An 18,143-nucleotide genomic window follows, 5' to 3' on the forward strand; every position below is an offset into this window, starting at 1 on the left:
TTGACCACCGATCTTCTCCGCAGAACCTCATCGCCGACCATTCTCCGGTGGTACCCCGACCTCTTCTCCGCCCGTAGCACGTCCTCTGCATCGCGGCGCACCTCCAGCACTGACACGCCCTTCTTGGTTCGCCCGGAATCTGCAGATCGTTGTTTGTTCTGTGAGTTCCGCCATGGCTTCCAGTTCTGAGCTCCGCCTCCCGTGGTTCAAGTCGACGCGGGCCCTTTCCTTGACACCATCCGACCAACAACTCACAGTGGTAGGCTGCTTCCTCCTTGACCCAAGAGATCCCTGGTTCAAATCTCCAATCTGGCTAATTGGGCCACCTTTTTTTTGGTTAATCGATTCCTTGTTTCAGATCTGAAGTCTGATGGGCCTTGGCCCAGATCTTCACGCCGCGGGTCGTTGCTCCGCGCGCCCAGCTTCTATCCGCCACCGCTTCCGCCAGGTAGCAGGCCACCCCTCAGATCCGGCCCAACACCTTTCTCTGTCTTTGCTGAAATTCCAGAAAATGCATAAAACTTTGATAATTAATATCTTCGAAAGTACAACTCGAAATAAAATGTGTTATATATGAAAATTGATCAGAAAAATGTGCTGAACATGAATATGTCATCCATACATCTGTTTGCATCTTGCATCATGTCGTCCGATGATAGTTATGCATGTTCACCTAACATATACGCCAAGTATTTCGGAATTCCAATTAGGTTTTCCCCGCTCCGTTTAATATTGAAGTAGCGCACCCCTGCCATGCTATGCCATGCTAATCAACACTTAACTTGTCCGTAGGAAATGCAACTCGAACCTAATAATTTGTTTGTCCGGGTTTTGATCCCGCTTAATTTGGATAATTGCATTGCATCATCTTTGCCATGTCATGCATATCATCTTGATCATGCTGGATCTTCTTTATTCGTAGTAGTAAGACTTGCATATGTTGTGTGTTCCAGCAGTTGATTCTTCCCGGATAGGACCACGAAGTGGTGCGGTGAGATACGCCAAGTTCTCCGGATGTCCCTCGGCAAGCTTTAACAGGCAAGCATTTCCCCTATACTCTTGTCCCTGCAGGAGTCGCTCACCTATTTTATTTTTCCTTCTCCCTCACGCTATCCTTAAGTTGCGTTCTTGTCACGTGTCCAATCCACTTGTTACCTCAAGCAGCCCATATTGCCACCACCACCTCCTACAGCTATTGTTTGGTTATCGGGTCTGCCTTGCGAGTCGTAGTGCATGCTAGTGCCGTTTTATCTCGTTACCGTTGTTATTATCTTATCGGGTTATATATTGGGAAGAATCATGGTTACTTTAGTTGTTGATAATTGTTTAGCGGAGGCATCGGTGGGTCAGCTGCTTGTTTTGTGACGGCTCACTTGTGTTTCCTAAATATCTTAGGACCCCGAGTTCTTGTTATCTGTTCCGAGACTGAGCGCTCTAACCACACGTGGGTATGCTTACCGGGTCTCCCCTCGACCACTGCCGGAATCTACAGTTTTGTCCAGTGGCTACAACTAGTTTGAATGTTTTGTTTCTCCCGGGCGTGCAAGCTTGTTTCTTTGTGGTCAGATGATATGATGATACTTTTGGGGAAGCCATGTGTGCCTTGTATCCCCGTTGTCTCTTGCACGTCCGTAGGTGCGGCACGTATTGTTAAGAGGTCATCCTCTAGTGGGCTCTGATCCTCTTAGCCGTTCTCGCGACAGCTAGGTCTGCCTCAGAGTTTCGATCGGGCTCTGAAACGGGTTAAACTTAGTTAGGTGGCTTCCTGGACATTGTTGTAGTGAAGGAGAGTGCGTGTCGTGATATCCACCTGTCGTAAGTGGGTTGATCGTGCGTGTGGGTACATTTGGGCACCCCTGCAGGGTTACAATCTTATCGATAAGCCGTGTCCGCGGTTATGGACGACTTGGATCTGTATGACTCGACCATAGACAACTTACACCTGTTGTTTCAATACTAATAACTTGCATAGTAAAATAGAACAACTTAAATAATAACTGGTTAAAACTTGTCAACAGTGTGAGTGCCTTTGCCAGTACCTCTTTGCGAAGGGGGAACACATTGGCTGTGTTATGTTTGCAGAGTATAGAACTGTTAGTTTATGCGCTCTCTCACCTTCTTTGTTTAGACGAATGTTGTAGAGTGTCTCTATAGCTTTTTAGTACTTGCGCTGCCGCTTAACCCCACCATATTGCCTATGACGTTCCTCTTGCGTCCTCTAAGTCCCCTGCGTGCCTCAAGTACAAAGGACGACTGGTTGACGAATGCTTATACGTCTTGAAGTCTTGTTAAGTACGAACCCGTACTTATTGCTGCTTCTACAGGATATAACCGGGCAGGTATGAAGATATGTTCAATGAAGACGACGTTAGCAAGGTTACCCTTCCGGCTTGGCCTGGGCAGGGTTATAGACGCCACTGGTTATCTTCAGGACTCTTAGTCCAATTTGTATCTTGTCCGTACTCGGACGTATTCGATCTTCTATATGATTTGGATCTTTGTATTGTATATTTGTATCTTGACTCGTTGGAGTCGTTGTTGTAATATATGTTTCTTGTGGGATCTATTGTAAATCTGTTGTAATGTTACTGCTCGTGATAATTCCTCTGGCATCACGTGTGTGATTCGTCGCGCACATCGTGTCGGAGGGCGTCTCTGGATCGATATCGTGCGGATTTCGGCGGGTTCGCTGGGATCCTCATGGTACCGGTTCCGGGGCGTCACAAGAACGCATTAAGAATTGCCAATTTTCAAAGCTATTAGATTCAAGTAGCGGTGGTGAGCCATGACTCAAAAAATGAGGCATAGGTATTGCGACATTTATGGTGTAATCACTTGGTGGGGGCACCGCATGATTACCTCCTAATTGTCCCGCTACCGGAGATTCATCCTTCCCTTTTGATGAAGTGTCAACATCCTCAAGTTCCCTTTCTCGAGGTGGTTTTGTCGATTGCTCAACAAAACCAACAAGAGGAAGAGTGTTGACTTGTTGGGGAGGAACATCGACACTTCCCTTAGGATCTATGATGCGGTTTGGTTTTCGAGCAATCAACTCCATCATCATAGCCTTCATTTGGGATACAATGGATGACTCCAATTTCTTGAGGTCATCCAAAGTAGTCAGAGTATTATCGGCAATTGATGATGGAGGTAATTGCTCACCGGGAAGGGATCCATTCGCAACCATCTCTTGTTCGGCCATTTCTTAGGCAGTAAAGCCCGAGCAAGAAAACCTTGCTCTGATACCAATTGAATGGATCGTAGCGAACAAGAGGGGGGTGAATGGACGCTACGTCAAGTTTTAGCCTTTTTCAATTTTTAGTGCAACAGAAGTAAAGGTGAAAGCTTTGATGCTCAAGGTGATCCTAGTATGATCCTAGACGAGTGCAACAAGTAAAGAAACCAAACAAGATAGTAAGAGTAAGGAGCGGGACAACCGGAGGGCGCGGAGACGAGGCGAAGTTTGTTTCCCGCTGTTCCTCCCACAAGAGGGAGTACGTCTGCGTTGAGGAGGTGCTAGCCTCACACAAGAGGCTAGGCGGCCACACCACGAAGGAAGGCCTCACCTTCTTCCTTGATATAGCTCCACGAAGGAACTCCCCCTTCTCCACTATGGCACCGGTCGAGGCGGTGATTCCTTCAAAAGGTTGGGGCGAGCTCCACAACACAAGAAGGGTCCCAACAACCTATGGGACTAGAACAACACCAAGCTAGCCTCCATAGGTGCACTTCTTCCAAGATCCCACCAAAGGAACCCTACCACCAAGATCCACTAAGGACTACCACGAATTGGTAAAATTTCTCTCGGTACAACGATAGATCGGGGTCTCCTCCACCACTCCTCAAAGTATGAGCAAGATTGATTGGGTAGGGAGGGAGATCCATTCAGTTTGAGCTCAGCAACAATGGAGGAGAGAGAGAAGAGCTAAAAACGAGTTGGGGAAGAAGGGGCCTTTATATAGGTATCCTCAAATCCAACCGTTATGTGCAGTTTCAGCCTAAGCGGTTATACCGCTTTGGTAAGTGGTACTACCACTCTGGATTCGAAATCCCCACAGAACTTGTCCACATGGACACAAAGCGGTACTGATGTCTACGGGAGCTTCTATTCTTGTAGACAGTGTTGGGCCTCCAAGAGCAGAGGTTTGTAGAACAGCAGCAGATTTCCCTTAAGTGGATCACCCAAGGTTTATCGATCTCAGGGAGGAAGAGGTCAAAGATATCCCTCTCAAGCAACCCTGCAACCACAAAGCAAGAAGTATCTTGTGTCCCCAACACACCTAATAGGTGCACTAGTTCGGCGAAGAGATAGTGAAATACCGGTGGTATGAATAAGTATAAGCAGTAGCAACAGCACCAGAAAAGTGCTTTTCCCAGGACAGTAAACAAGCAGTAGTAATGCAGCAGTAGTAACGCAGTAAAACAGTAAACAAGCAGCGATAGCAGTATTTAGGAACAAGGCCTAGGGATCATACTTTCACTAGTGGACACTCTCAACATTGATCACATAACAGAATAAATAAATAGATGCTAGACTCTACACTCTCTTGTTGGATGATGAACACCACTAACTGTGTAGGATTACACGAACCCTCAATGCCGGAGTTAACAAGCTCCACAATATTCGATGTTCATATTTAAATAACCTTAGAGTGCATGACAGATCAACACAACTAAACCAAGTACTAACGTAGCATGCACACTGTCACCTTCACGCTACGAAAGGAGGCATAGATCACATCAATACCATCATAGCAATAGTTAACTTCATAATCTACAAGAGATCACAATCATAGCCTACGCCAAGTACTAACACGGATGCACACACTGTCACCATTACACCGTGCAGGAGGAATAAACTACTTTAATAACATCACTAGAGTAGCACACAGATAAATTGTGATACAAAACACATTGCAATCATAAAGAGATATAAATAAGAACTTCACTATGCCATTCATAACAGTGAATAAGTATTCTGTGAAATATAGCCTAAGAGACCCACACGGTGCACACACTGTCACCTTTACACACGTGGGACAAGGAGTCTCCGGAGATCACATAAGTAAAATTCACTTGACTAGCATAACGACATCTAGATTACAAGCATCATCATATGAATCTCAATCATGTAAGGCAGCTCATGAGATTATTGTATTGAAGTACATAGGAGAGAGATGAACCACATAGCTACCGGTACAGCCCCGAGCCTCGATGGAGAACTACTCCCTCCTCATGGGAGACAGCAGCGTTGATGAAGATGGCGGTGGTGTCGATGGAGGAGCCTTCCGGGGGCACTTCCCCGTCCCGGCGGCGTGCCGGAACAGAGACTCCTGTCCCCCAGATCTTGGCTTCGCGATGGCGGCAGCTCTGGAAGGTTTCTCGTACCGTGGCTTTTTCGTCTCGAGGTTTTAGGTCGAGGACCTTTATATAGGCGAAGAGGCGGCGTCAGAGGGTCGAAGAGGCGGCGAGGAGATAGGGGGGCGCGGGCCACCCCTAGGCCGCGCCGGCCACCCTCCTGGTGGGCCTGTGACCCCCCTCTGGTCCTTCCCGGGTGTTTTGGAAGCTTCGTGGAAAAATAGGATGCTGGGCGTTGATTTCATCCGATTCCGAGAATATTTCTTTACTAGGATTTCTGAAACCAAAAACAGCAGAAAACAGGAACTGGCCATTCGGCATCTCGTCAATAGGTTAGTTCCGGAAAACGCATAATAATGACATGAAATGTACATAAAACATGTAGAAATCATCAATAATGAGGCATGGATCATAAGAAATTATCGATACGTCGGAGACGTATCAGCATCCCCAAGCTTAGTTTCTGCTCGTCCCGAGCAGGTAAACGATAACAAAGATAATTTCTGGAGTGACATGCCATCATAACCTTGATCATACTATTTTAAGCATATGTAATGAATGCAGCAATCAAAACAATGGTAATGCAATGAGTAAACAATTGAATCATAAAGCAAAGACTTTTCATGAATAGTACTTCAAGACAAGCATCAATAAGTCTTGCATAAGAGTTAACTCATAAAGCAATAATTCAAAGTAAAGGTATTGAAGCAACACAAAGGAAGATTAAGTTTCAGCGGTTGCTTTCAACTTGTAACATGTATATCTCATGGATATTGTCAACATAGAGTAATATAACAAATGCAATATGCAAGTATGTAGGAATCAATGCACAGTTCACACAAGTGTTTGCTTCTTGAGATGGAGAGAAATAGGTGAACTGACTCAACAATAAAAGTAAAAGAAGGGCCCTTCGCAGAGGGAAGCATCGATTGCTATATTTGTGCTAGAGCTTTGGTTTTGAAAACATATAGAGAGCATAAAAGTAAAATTTTGAGAGGTGTTTGTTGTTGTCAACGAATGGTAGTGGGCACTCTAACCCCCTGGCCAGACAAACCTTCGAAGAGCGGCTCCCATTTTATTTTATTTTTGTGTGGCACTCCTTCCAACCTTTTGATACGTCTCCGACGTATCGATAATTTCTTATGTTCCATGCCACATTATTGATGTTATCTACATGTTTTATGCACACTTTATGTCATATTCGTGCATTTTCTGGAACTAACCTATTAACAAGATGCCGAAGTGCCGCTTGTCGTTTTCTGCTGTTTTTGGTTTCAGAAATCCTAGTAAGGAAATATTCTCGGAATTGGACGAAATCAAAGCCCAGGGGCCTATTTTTCCACGAAGCTTCCAGAAGTCCGAAGACGAGACGAAGAGGGGCCACGGGGTGGCCAAACCCTAGGGCGGCGCGGCTCCACCCCTGGCCGCGCCGGCCTGTGGTGTGGGGCCCCCGTGCCGCCTCCTGACTTGCCCTTCCGCCTACTTAAAGCCTTCGTGACGAAACCCCCAGTACCGAGAGCCACGATACGGAAAACCTTCCAGAGACGCCGCCAATGCCGATCCCATCTCGGGGGATCCAGGAGATCGCCTCTGGCACCCTGCCGGAGAGGGGAATCATCTCCCGGAGGACTCTACGCCGCCATGGTCGCCTCCGGTGTGATGTGTGAGTAGTCTACCCCTGGACTATGGGTCCATAGCTGTAGCTAGATGGTTGTCTTCTCCCCATTGTGCTATCATTGTCGGATCTTGTGAGCTGCCTAACATGATCAAGATCATCTATCTGTAATTCTATATGTTGCGTTTGTTGGGATCCGATGAATAGAGAATACTTGTTATGTTGATTATCAAAGTTATATCTATGTGTTGTTTATGATCTTGCATGCTCTCCGTTACTAGTAGATGCTCTGGCCAAGTAGATGCTTGTAACTCCAAGAGGGAGTACTTATGCTCGATAGTGGGTTCATGCCTGCATTGACACCGGGACAGTGTGAGAAAGTTCTAAGGTTGTGTTGTGCTGTTGCCACTAGGGATAAAACATTGATGCTATGTCTAAGGATGTAGTTGTTGATTACATTACGCACCATACTTAATGCAATTGTCTGTTGCTTTGCAACTTAATACTGGAGGGGGTTCGGATGATAACCTGAAGGTGGACTTTTTAGGCATAGATGCAGTTGGATGGCGGTCTATGTACTTTGTCGTAATGCCCAATTAAATCTCACTATACTCATCATGATATGTATGTGCATGGTCATGCTCTCTTTATTTGTCAATTGCCCAACTGTAATTTGTTCACCCAACATGCTGTTTGTCTTATGGGAGAGACACCTCTAGTGAACTGTGGACCCCGGTCCAATTCTCTTTACTGAAATACAATCTACTGCAATACTTGTTCTACTGTTTTCTGCAAACAATCAACTTCCACACAATACGGTTAATCCTTTGTTACAGCAAGCCGGTGAGATTGACAACCTCACTGTTTCGTTGGGGCAAAGTACTTTGGTTGTGTTGTGCAGGTTCCACGTTGGCGCCGGAATCCCTGGTGTTGCGCCGCACTACATCCCGCCGCCATCAACCTTCAACGTGCTTCTTGGCTCCTCCTGGTTCGATAAACCTTGGTTTCTTTCTGAGGGAAAACTTGCTGCTATGCGCATCATACCTTCCTCTTGGGGTTCCCAACGAACGTGTGAGTTACACGCCATCAAGCTCTTTTTCTGGCGCCGTTGCCGGGGAGATCAAGACACGCTGCAAGGGGAGTCTCCACTTCTCAATCTCTTTACTTTGTTTTTGTCTTGCTTAGTTTTATTTACTACTTTGTTTGCTGCACTAAATCAAAATACAAAAAAATTAGTTGCTAGTTTTACTTTATTTGCTATCTTGTTTGCTATATCAAAAACACAAAAAAATTAGTTACTTGCTTTTACTTTATCTAGTTTGTTTTATTTACTGTTGCTAAAATGGCCAACGCTGAAAATACTAAGTTGTGTGACTTCACAACCACAAATAATAATGATTTCTTATGCACACCTATTGCTCCACCTGCTACTACAGCAGAATTCTTTGAAATTAAACCTGCTTTACTGAATCTTGTTATGCGAGAGCAATTTTCTGGTGTTAGTTCTGATGATGCTGCTGCCCATCTTAATAATTTTGTTGAACTATGTGAAATGCAAAAATATAAAGATGTAGATGGTGATATTATTAAACTAAAATTGTTCCCTTTCTCATTAAGAGGAAGAGCTAAAGATTGGTTGCTATCTCTGCCTAAGAATAGTATTGATTCATGGACTAAATGCAAGGATGCTTTTATTGGTAGATATTATCCCCCTACTAAAGAGAAGAATGTAGCTAAAGTTTGGACTATTACCACCACTAGTAATGCTAATGCTACACATGTTGCTGCACCTCCTACTAATACTAATAAAAGAATTGGTGTTAGCAATGTTTCCACTTCTAATGCAAAGCGCGAGAAACCGCTCAAATCGCTAAAACCGCTACAAAACTGCTCCTCGTGATAAAGCTGCTGAAATTTTTTCCAACATTGGGGATGATGATCCCATTGCTTTAGATTATAATGGTTTGAATTTTGATGATTACCACATCTCTGAAGTTATAAAGTTCTTGCAAAAACTTGCTAAAAGTCCTAATGCTAGTGCTATAAATTTGGCTTTTACACATCATATTACAAATGCTCTCATAAAAGCTAGAGAAGAGAAATTTGAGCGTGAAGCCTCTATTCCTAAAAAGCTAGAGGATGGTTGGGAGCCCATCATTAAGATGAAGGTTAAAGATTTTGATTGTAATGCTTTATGTGATCTTGGTGCAAGTATTTCTGTTATGCCTAAGAAAATTTATAATATGCTTGACTTGCCACCGCTGCAAAATTGTTATTTGGATGTTAATCTTGCTGATCATTCTACAAAGAAACCTTTGGGTAAAGTTGATAATGTTCGTATTACCGTTAACAATAACCTTGTTCCCGTTGATTTTGTTGTCTTGGATATTGAATGCAATGCATCTTGTCCCATTATATTGGGAAGACCTTTTCTTCGAACTGTGGGTGCTATCATTGATATGAAGGAAGGTAATATAAAATATCAATTTCCTCTCAAGAAAGGTATGGAACACTTCCCTAGAAAGAGAATGAAGTACCCTTTTGATTCTATTATGAGAACAAATTATGATGTTGACACTTCGTCTCTTGATAATACTTGATACACACTTTCTGCGCCTAGCTGAAAGGCGTTAAAGAAAAGCGCTTATGGGAGACAACCCATGTTTTTACCTACAGTACTTTGTTTTTATTTTGTGTCTTGGAAGTTGTTTACTACTGTAGCAACCTCTCCTTATCTTAGTTTTGTGTTTTGTTGTGCCAAGTTAAGCCGTTGATAAAAAAGTAAGTACTAGATTTGGATTACTGCACAGTTCCAGCTTTCTTTGCTGTCACGAATCTGGGTCCACCTCCCTGTAGGTAGCTCAGAAAATTAAGCCAATTTACGTGCATGATCCTCAGATATGTACGCAACTTTCATTCAATTTGAGCATTTTCATCTGAGCAAGTCTGGTGCCATTTTAAAATTCGTCAATACGAACTGTTCTGTTTTGACAGATTCTGCCTTTTATTTCGCATTGCCTCTTTTGCTATGTTGGATGAATTTCTTTGATCCACTAATGTCCAGTAGCATTATGCAATGTCCAGAAGTGTTAAGAATGATTGTGTCACCTCTGAATATGTTAATTTATATTGTGCACTAACCCTCTAATGAGTTGTTTCGAGTTTGGTGTGGAGGAAGTTTTCAAGGATCAAGAGAGGAGTATGATGCAACATGATCAAGGAGAGTGAAAGCTCTAAGCTTGGGGATGCCCCGGTGGTTCACCCCTGCATATATCAAGAAGACTCAAGCGTCTAAGATTGGGGATGCCAAAGGCATCCCCTTCTTCATCGACAACATTATCAGGTTCCTCCCCTGAAACTATATTTTTATTCCATCACATCTTATGTGCTTTTTCTTGGAGCGTCGGTTTGTTTTTGTTTTTTGTTTTATTTGAATAAAATGGATCCTAGCATTCACTTTATGGGAGAGAGACACTCTCCGCTGTAGCATATGGATAAGTATGTCCTTGGTTTCTACTCATAGTATTCATGGCGAAGTTTCTCCTTCGTTAAATTGTTATATGGTTGGAATTGGAAAATGATACATGTAGTAATTGCTATAAATGTTTTGGGTAATGTGATACTTGGCAATTGTTGTGCTCATGATTAAGCTCTTGCATCATATGCTTTGCACCTATTAATGAAGAAATACATAGAGCATGCTAAAATTTGGTTTGCATATTTGGTTTCTCTAAGGTCTAGATAATTTCTAGTATTGAGTTTGAACAACAAGGAAGACGGTGTAGAGTCTTATAATGTTTTCAATATGTCTTTTATGTGAGTTTTGCTGCATCGGTTCATCCTTGTGTTTGTTTCAAATAAGCCTTGCTAGCCTAAACCTTGTATCGAGAGGGAATACTTCTCATGCATCCAAAATAGTTGAGCCAACCACTATGCCATTTGTGTCCACCATACCTACCTACTACATGGTATTTTCCGCCATTCCAAAGTAAATTGCTTGAGTGCTACCTTTAAAATTCCATCATTCACCTTTGCAATATATAGCTCATGGGACAAATAGCTTAAAAACTATTGTGGTATCGAATATGTAATTATGCACTTTATCTCTTATTAAGTTGCTTGTTGTGCAATAACCATGTTTACTGGGGACGCCATCAACTTTCATTGTTGAATTTCATGTGAGTTGCTATGCATGTTCGTCTTGTCTGAAGTAAGGGCGATCTACACTGAGTTGAATGGTTTGAGCATGCATATTGTTAGAGAAGAACATTGGGCCGCTAACTAAAGCCATGATCCATGGTGGAAGTTTCAGTTTTGGACAAACATCCTCAAATCTCTAATGAGAAAATAATTAATTGTTGTTGAATGCTTAAGCATTAAAAGAGGAGTCCATTATCTGTTGTCTATGTTGTCCCGGTATGGATGTCTAAGTTGAGAATAATCAAAAGCAAGAAATCCAAATGCGAGCTTTCTCCTTAGACCTTTGTACAGGCGGCATAGAGGTACCCCTTTGTGAAACTTGGTTAAAGCATATGTATTGCGGTGATAATCCAGGTAGTCCAAGCTAATTAGGACAAGGTGCGGGCACTATTAGTATACTATGCATGAGGCTTGCAACTTATAAGATATAATTTACATGATGCATATGCTTTATTACTACCGTTGACAAAATTGTTTCATGTTTTCAAAATCAAAGCTCTAGCACAAATATAGCAATCGATGCTTTTCCTCTATGGAGGACCATTCTTTTACTTTCAATGTTGAGTCAGTTCACCTATTTCCCTCCACCTCAAGAAGCAAACACTTGTGTGAACTGTGCATTGATTCCTACATACTTGCATATTGCACTTACTATATTACTCTATGTTGACAATATCCATGAGATATACATGTTACAAGTTGAAAGCAACCGCTGAAACTTAATCTTCTTTTGTGTTGCTTCAATGCTTTTACTTTGAATTATTGCTTTATGAGTTAACTCTTATGCAAAACTTTATTGATGCTTGTCTTGAAGTGCTATTCATGAAAAGTCTTTGCTTTATGATTCACTTGTTTACTCATGTCATATACATTGTTTTGATCGCTGCATTCACTACATATGCTTTACAAATAGTATGATCAAGATTATGATGGCATGTCACTCCGTAAATTATCTGTGTTATCGTTTTACTCCGCTCGGGACGAGCGTAACTAAGCTTGGGGATGCTGATACGTCTCCGACGTATCGATAATTTCTTATGTTCCATGCCACATTATTGATGTTATCTACATGTTTTATGCACACTTTATGTCATATTCGTGCATTTTCTCGGAACTAACCTATTAACAAGATGCCGAAGTGCCGATTCAAGTTTTCTTGCTGTTTTTGGTTTCAGAAATCCTAGTAAGGAAATATTCTCGGAATTGGACGAAATCAAAGCCCAGGGGCCTATTTTTCCACGAAGCTTCCAGAAGTCCGAAGACGAGACGAAGAGGGGCCACGGGGTGGCCAAACCCTAGGGCGGCGCGGCCCCACCCCTGGCCGCGCCGGCCTGTGGTGTGGGTCCCCCGTGCCGCCTCCTGACTTGCCCTTCCGCCTACTTAAAGCCTCCGTGACGAAACCCCCAGTACCGAGAGCCACGATACGGAAAACCTTCCAGAGACGCCGCCAACGCCGATCCCATCTCGGGGGATCCAGGAGATCGCCTCCGGCACCTGCCGGAGAGGGGAATCATCTCCGGAGGACTCTACGCCGCCATGGTCGCCTCCGGTGTGATGTGTGAGTAGTCTACCCCTGGACTATGGGTCCATAGCAGTAGCTAGATGGTTGTCTTCTCCCCATTGTGCTATCATTGTCGGATCTTGTGAGCTGCCTAACATGATCAAGATCATCTATCTGTAATTCTATATGTTGCGTTTGTTGGGATCCGATGAATAGAGAATACTTGTTATGTTGATTATCAAAGTTATATCTATGTGTTGTTTATGATCTTGCATGCTCTCCGTTACTAGTAGATGCTCTGGCCAAGTAGATGCTTGTAACTCCAAGAGGGAGTACTTATGCTCGATAGTGGGTTCATGCCTCGCATTGACACCGGGACAAATGACAGAGAAAGTTCTAAGGTTGTGTTGTGCTGTTGCCACTAGGGATAAAACATTGATGCTATGTCTAAGGATGTAGTTGTTGATTACATTACGCACCATACTTAATGCAATTGTCTGTTGCTTTGCAACTTAATACTGGAGGGGGTTCGGATGATAACCTGAAGGTGGACTTTTTAGGCATAGATTAACTTTGATGGCGGTCTATGTACTTTGTCGTAATGCCCAATTAAATCTCACTATACTCATCATGATATGTATGTGCATGGTCATGCTCTCTTTATTTGTCAATTGCCCAACTGTAATTTGTTCACCCAACATGCTGTTTGTCTTATGGGAGAGACACCTCTAGTGAACTGTGGACCCCGGTCCAATTCTCTTTACTGAAATACAATCTACTGCAATACTTGTTCTACTGTTTTCTGCAAACAATCATCTTCCACACAATACGGTTAATCCTTTGTTACAGCAAGCCGGTGAGATTGACAACCTCACTGTTTCGTTGGGGCAAAGTACTTTGGTTGTGTTGTGCAGGTTCCACGTTGGCGCCGGAATCCCTGGTGTTGCGCCGCACTACATCCCGCCGCCATCAACCTTCAACGTGCTTCTTGGCTCCTCCTGGTTCGATAAACCTTGGTTTCTTTCTGAGGGAAAACTTGCTGCTATGCGCATCATACCTTCCTCTTGGGGTTCCCAACGAACGTGTGAGTTACACGCCATCAAGCTCTTTTCTGGCGCCGTTGCCGGGGAGATCAAGACACGCTGCAAGGGGAGTCTCCACTTCTCAATCTCTTTACTTTGTTTTTGTCTTGCTTAGTTTTATTTACTACTTTGTTTGCTGCACTAAATCAAAATACAAAAAAATTAGTTGCTAGTTTTACTTTATTTGCTATCTTGTTTGCTATATCAAAAACACAAAAAAATTAGTTACTTGCATTTACTTTATCTAGTTTGTTTTATTTACTGTTGCTAAAATGGCCAACGCTGAAAATACTAAGTTGTGTGACTTCACAACCACAAATAATAATGATTTCTTATGCACACCTATTGCTCCACCTGCTACTACAGCAGAATTCTTTGAAATTAAACCTGCTTTACTGAATCTTGTTATGTGAGAGCAATTTTCTGGTGTTAGTTCTGATGATGCTGCTGCCCATCTTAATAATTTTGTTGAACTATGTGAAATGCAAAAATATAAAGATGTAGATGGTGATATTATTAAACTAAAATTGTTCCCTTTCTCATTAAGAGGAAGAGCTAAAGATTGGTTGCTATCTCTGCCTAAGAATAGTATTGATTCATGGACTAAATGCAAGGATGCTTTTATTGGTAGATATTATCCCCCTACTAAACTTATATCTTCGAGGAGTAGCATAATGAATTTTAAACAATTAGATACTGAACATGTTGCTCAAGCTTGGGAAAGAATGAAATCTTTGGTTAAAAATTGCCCAACCCATGGACTGACTGCTTGGATGATCATCCAAACCTTCTATGCAGGACTAAATTTTTCTTCACGGAATTTATTGGATTCAGCTACTGGAGGTACCTTTATGTCCATCACTCTTGGTGAAGCAACAAAGCTTCTTGATAATATGATGATCAACTACTCTGAATGGCACACGGAAAGAGCTCCACAAGGTAAGAAGGTAAATTCTGTCGAAGAAACCTCTTCCTTGAGTGATAAGATTGATGCTATTATGTCTATGCTTGTGAATGATAGGACTAATATTGATCCTAATAATGTTCCATTAGCTTCATTGGTTGCACAAGAAGAACATGTTGATGTAAACTTCATTAAAAATAATAATTTCAACAACAATGCTTACCGGAACAATTCTAGTAACAACTATAGGCTTTATCCTTATAATAATGGCAACGGTATGGTAATTCTTATGGGAATTCTTACAACAATAATAGGAGTTCACCCCCTGGACTTGAAGCCATGCTCAAAGAATTTATTAGTACACAAACTGCTTTTAACAAATCTGTTGAAGAAAAGCTTGGGAAAATTGATATACTTGCTTCTAAAGTCGATAGTCTTGCTGCTGATGTTGACCTTTTGAAATCAAAAGTTTTGCCTAATGAAAATCATCATAATAAAATTGTTACTACAGCAAATGCCATTCAAGTTAGAATTAATGAGAATATAAGATTAATGGCTGAACTGCATGCTACGTGGGATAGAGAAGAAAATGAAAAACTAGCTAAAGAGAAGAATGTAGCTAAAGTTTGGACTATTACCACCACTAGTAATGCTAATGCTACACATGTTGCTGCACCTCCTACTAATACTAATAAAAGAATTGGTGTTAGCAATGTTTCCACTTCTAATGCAAAGCGAGAAACTGGCTCGAAACCGCTAAAACTGCCGAAATCGCTCGTGATAAAGCTGCTGAAATTTTTTCCAACATTGGGGATGATGATCCCATTGCTTTAGATTATAATGGTTTGAATTTTGATGATTGCCACATCTCTGAAGTTATAAAGTTCTTGCAAAAACTTGCTAAAAGTCCTAATGCTAGTGCTATAAATTTGGCTTTTACACATCATATTACAAATGCTCTCATAAAAGCTAGAGAAGAGAAATTAGAGCGTGAAGCCTCTATTCCTAAAAAGCTAGAGGATGGTTGGGAGCCCATCATTAAGATGAAGGTTAAAGATTTTGATTGTAATGCTTTATGTGATCTTGGTGCAAGTATTTCTGTTATGCCTAAGAAAATTTATAATATGCTTGACTTGCCACCGCTGCAAAATTGTTATTTGGATGTTAATCTTGCTGATTATTCTACAAAGAAACCTTTGGGTAAAGTTGATAATGTTTGTATTACCGTTAACAATAACCTTGTTCCCGTTGATTTTGTTGTCTTGGATATTGAATGCAATGCATCTTGTCCCATTATATTGGGAAGACCTTTTCTTTGAACTGTGGGTGCTATCATTGATATGAAGGAAGGTAATATAAAATATCAATTTCCTCTCAAGAAAGGTATGGAACACTTCCCTAGAAAGAGAATGAAGTACCCTTTTGATTCTATTATGAGAACAAATTATGATGTTGACACTTCGTCTCTTGATAATACTTGATACACACTTTCTGCGCCTAGCTGAAAGGCGTTAAAGAAAAGCGCTTATGGGAGACAACCCATGTTTTTACCTACAGTACTTTGTTTTTATTTTGTGTCTTGGAAGTTGTTTACTACTGTAGCAACCTCTCCTTATCTTAGTTTTGTGTTTTGTTGTGCCAAGTTAAGCCGTTGATAGAAAAGTAAGTACTAGATTTGGATTACTGCACAGTTCCAGATTTCTTTGCTGTCACGAATCTGAGTCCACCTCCCTGTAGGTAGCTCAGAAAATTAAGCTAATTTACGTGCATGATCCTCAGATATGTACGCAACTTTCATTCAATTTGAGCATTTTCATCTGAGCAAGTCTGGTGCCATTTTAAAATTCGTCAATACGAACTGTTCTGTTTTGACAGATTCTGCCTTTTATTTCGCATTGCCTCTTTTGCTATGTTGGATGAATTTATTTGATCCACTAATGTCCAGTAGCATTATGCAATGTCCAGAAGAGTTAAGAATGATTGTGTCACCTCTGAATATGTTAATTTATATTGTGCACTAACCCTCTAATGAGTTGTTTCGAGTTTGGTGTGGAGGAAGTTTTCAAGGATCAAGAGAGGAGTATGATGCAACATGATCAAGGAGAGTGAAAGCTCTAAGCTTGGGGATGCTCCGGTGGTTCACCCCTGCATATATCAAGAAGAATCAAGCGTCTAAGATTGGGGATGCCCAAGGCATCCCCTTCTTCATCGACAACATTATCAGGTTCCTCCCCTGAAACTATATTTTTATTCCATCACATCTTATGTGCTTTTTCTTGGAGCGTCGGTTTGTTTTTGTTTTTTGTTTTGTTTGAATAAAATGGATCCTAGCATTCACTTTATGGGAGAGAGACACGCTCCGCTGTAGTATATGGACAAGTATGTCCTTGGTTTCTACTCATAGTATTCATGGCGAAGTTTCTCCTTCGTTAAATTGTTATATGGTTGGAATTGGAAAATGATACATGTAGTAATTGCTATAAATGTTTTGGGTAATGTGATACTTGGCAATTGTTGTGCTCATGGTTAAGCTCTTGCATCATATGCTTTGCACCTATTAATGAAGAAATACATAGAGCATGCTAAAATTTGGTTTGCATATTTGGTTTCTCTAAGGTCTAGATAATTTCTAGTATTGAGTTTGAACAACAAGGAAGACGGTGTAGAGTCTTATAATGTTTTCAATATGTCTTTTATGTGAGTTTTGCTGCATCGGTTCATCCTTGTGTTTGTTTCAAATAAGCCTTGCTAGCCTAAACCTTGTATCGAGAGGGAATACTTCTCATGCATCCAAAATAGTTGAGCCAACCACTATGCCATTTGTGTCCACCATACCTACCTACTACATGGTATTTTCCGCCATTCCAAAGTAAATTGCTTGAGTGCTACCTTTAAAATTCCATCATTCACCTTTGCAATATATAGCTCATGGGACAAATAGCTTAAAAACTATTGTGGTATCGAATATGTAATTATGCACTTTATCTCTTATTAAGTTGCTTGTTGTGCGATAACCATGTTTACTGGGGACGCCATCAACTTTCATTGTTGAATTTCATGTGAGTTGCTATGCATGTTCGTCTTGTCTGAAGTAAGGGTGATCTACACTGAGTTGAATGGTTTGAGCATGCATATTGTTAGAGAAGAACATTGGGCCGCTAACTAAAGCCATGATCCATGGTGGAAGTTTCAGTTTTGGACAAACATCCTCAAATCTCTAATGAGAAAATAATTAATTGTTGTTGAATGCTTAAGCATTAAAAGAGGAGTCCATTATCTGTTGTCTATGTTGTCCCGGTATGGATGTCTAAGTTGAGAATAATCAAAAGCAAGAAATCCAAATGCGAGCTTTCTCCTTAGACCTTTGTACAGGCGGCATAGAGGTACCCCTTTGTGAAACTTGGTTAAAGCATATGTATTGCGGTGATAATCCAGGTAGTCCAAGCTAATTAGGACAAGGTGCGGGCACTATTAGTATACTAT

At 41.6% G+C, this 18,143-nt stretch overlaps 1 long non-coding RNA gene across 2 annotated transcripts; it reads left to right on the top strand.

The window, feature by feature from the left end:
* The first annotated feature begins 953 nt into the window (after positions 1 to 953).
* Positions 954 to 2,583, top strand: LOC139837568 (uncharacterized). Of its 2 annotated transcripts, none has more exons than XR_011754088.1 (2): positions 954 to 1,038; positions 2,325 to 2,583. It is a non-coding gene; the product is annotated as an uncharacterized lncRNA (long non-coding RNA). The 2 variants fall into 2 exon arrangements; XR_011754087.1 differs by having other exon boundaries at positions 2,340 to 2,583.
* Positions 2,584 to 18,143: the final 15,560 nt, after the last annotated feature.

This window comes from Lolium perenne, chromosome 3 (genome assembly GCF_019359855.2).
Source record: "Lolium perenne isolate Kyuss_39 chromosome 3, Kyuss_2.0, whole genome shotgun sequence".
NCBI lineage: Eukaryota > Viridiplantae > Streptophyta > Magnoliopsida > Poales > Poaceae > Lolium > Lolium perenne.